Source organism: Arachis duranensis, chromosome 2, assembly GCF_000817695.3.
Source record: "Arachis duranensis cultivar V14167 chromosome 2, aradu.V14167.gnm2.J7QH, whole genome shotgun sequence".
Lineage (NCBI taxonomy): Eukaryota > Viridiplantae > Streptophyta > Magnoliopsida > Fabales > Fabaceae > Arachis > Arachis duranensis.
The window spans coordinates 55,503,828-55,505,877 of NC_029773.3; the positions used below are offsets into that span (position 1 = coordinate 55,503,828).

At 35.1% G+C, this 2,050-nt stretch overlaps 1 non-coding gene across 1 annotated transcript; it reads left to right on the top strand.

Moving 5' to 3' along the window:
• Positions 1-754: 754 nt before the first annotated feature.
• LOC127745169 (small nucleolar RNA R71) lies at positions 755-858 on the top strand. The gene has a single exon (XR_008006365.1). It is a non-coding gene; the product is annotated as a small nucleolar RNA R71 (small nucleolar RNA).
• The last annotated feature ends 1,192 nt before the right edge of the window (positions 859-2,050 follow it).

Below are 2,050 nucleotides of genomic sequence, written 5' to 3' on the forward strand. Positions count from 1 at the left end.
ATCAATGGCCTTGCACTCTCCTTTTGGATTCTCTTCTGTATTGCTTGGGAAAATACTGGGAGGAGTTTCAATGACTTTCTTACTCAGCTGGCCCACTTGTGCCTCTAGATTTCTGATGGAGGATCTTATTTCACTCATGAAACTGAAAGTGGCCTTTGACAGATCAGAGACTAAATTGGCTAAATTAGAAGTGTTTTGTTCAGAATTCTCTGTCTGTTGCTGAGAAAATGATGGAAAAGGCTTGCTATTGCTTAGCCTATTGTGTCCACCATTGTTAAAGCCTTGTTGAGGCTTTTGTTGATCCTTCCATGAGAAATTTGGATGATTTCTCCATGATGGATTATAGGTGTTTCCATAAGTTTCACCCATATAATTTACCTCTGCTATTGCAGGGTTCTCAGGATCATAAGCTTCTTCAGAAGCTGCCTCTTTAGTACTGTTGGATGCATTTTGCCATCCATTCAGACTTTGAGAGATCATGTTGACTTGCTGAGTCAACACTTTGTTCTGAGCCAATATGGCATTCAGAGCATCAATTTCAAGAACTCCCTTCCTTTGAGGCGTCCAATTATTAATGGAATTCCTCTCAGAAGTGTACATGAATTGGTTATTTGCAACCATGTTAATAAGCTCTTGAGCTTCTGTAGGTGTTTTCTTTAGGTGAATGGATCCACCTGCAGAATGGTCCAATGACATTTTTGAAAATTCAAATAGACCATAATAGAATATATCTAATATGGTCCATTCTGAAAACATGTCAGATGGACACCTTTTGGTCAACTGCTTGTACCTTTCCCAAGCTTCATAGAGGGATTCACCATCTTTTTGTTTGAAGGTTTGAACATCCACTCTAAGCTTGCTCAGCTTTTGAGGAGGAAAAAATTTATCCAAGAAAGCAGTGACCATCTTATCCCATGAGTCCAGGCTATCCTTAGGTTGTGAATCCAACCATATTCTAGCTCTGTCTCTTACAGCAAAAGGGAAAAGCATGAGTCTGTAGACTTCAGGATCTATTCCATTCGTCTTTACAGTCTCACAAATCTGCAAGAACTCAGTTAAAAACTGGTAAGGATCTTCAGATGGAAGTCCATAAAACTTGCAGTTCTATTGCATTAAAGCAACTAGTTGAGGCTTAAGCTCAAAATTATTAGCTCCAATGGCAGGAATGGAGATGCTTCTTCTATCAAATTTGGGCGTGGGTTTGGTAAAGTCACCAAGCATCCTCCTTGCATTATCATTATTGGGTTCGGCTGCCATCTCCTTCTCTTGTTCAAAATTTTCTGAAAGGTTACTTCTGGAATGTTGTAATTTAGCTTCTCTTAGTTTCCTCTTCAAAGTCCTTTCAGGTTCAGGATCAGCTTCAACAACAGTGCTTTTGTCCTTGTTCCTGCTCATATGAAAGAGAAGAAAACAAGAAAAGAAAAAGGAATCCTCTATGTCACAGCATAGAGATTCCTTTATGTCAGTAGAAAAAGAAGGGGGTAGAAGAAAGAAAAGTGAAGAATCCAAACACAAGGGATAGATTGGGTTCGGATTTTTAGATGAAGAGAGGTGAAGAGAAGTGTTAGTAAATAAATAATTAAATAGAATAAGAAAAGAGATAGAGAATTTCGAAAATAATTTTGAAAAAGTGGTTGGTTATTTTCGAAAATTAAAGATAAGATATGATTAAAATTAAAATTTAAAACAATTAAAAAGAATTTTTGAAAAAGAGAGAGGTATTTTCGAAAATTAGAGAGGGATAGGTAGTTAGTTGAAAAAGAGATGAGATATTTTCAAAATTAGGGCGGGAGAAGTAGTTAGTTGGTTTTGAAAAAGATAAGAAACAAACAAAAAGTTAGTTGGTTGATTGAAAAAGATTTGAAGTTTTTAATTTTAAAAAGATAAGAAGATAGGAAGATAGAAAAGATCTTTTAAAGTCAAATTTTGAAAAAGATAAAAACATAAGGTAAAAAGATAAGATAAAAAGATAAAAAATGATTTTAATTTTTAAATTTAAAATTACTTACTTCACTAACAAGAAACTACAAGATGAGATTCTAGAATTTAA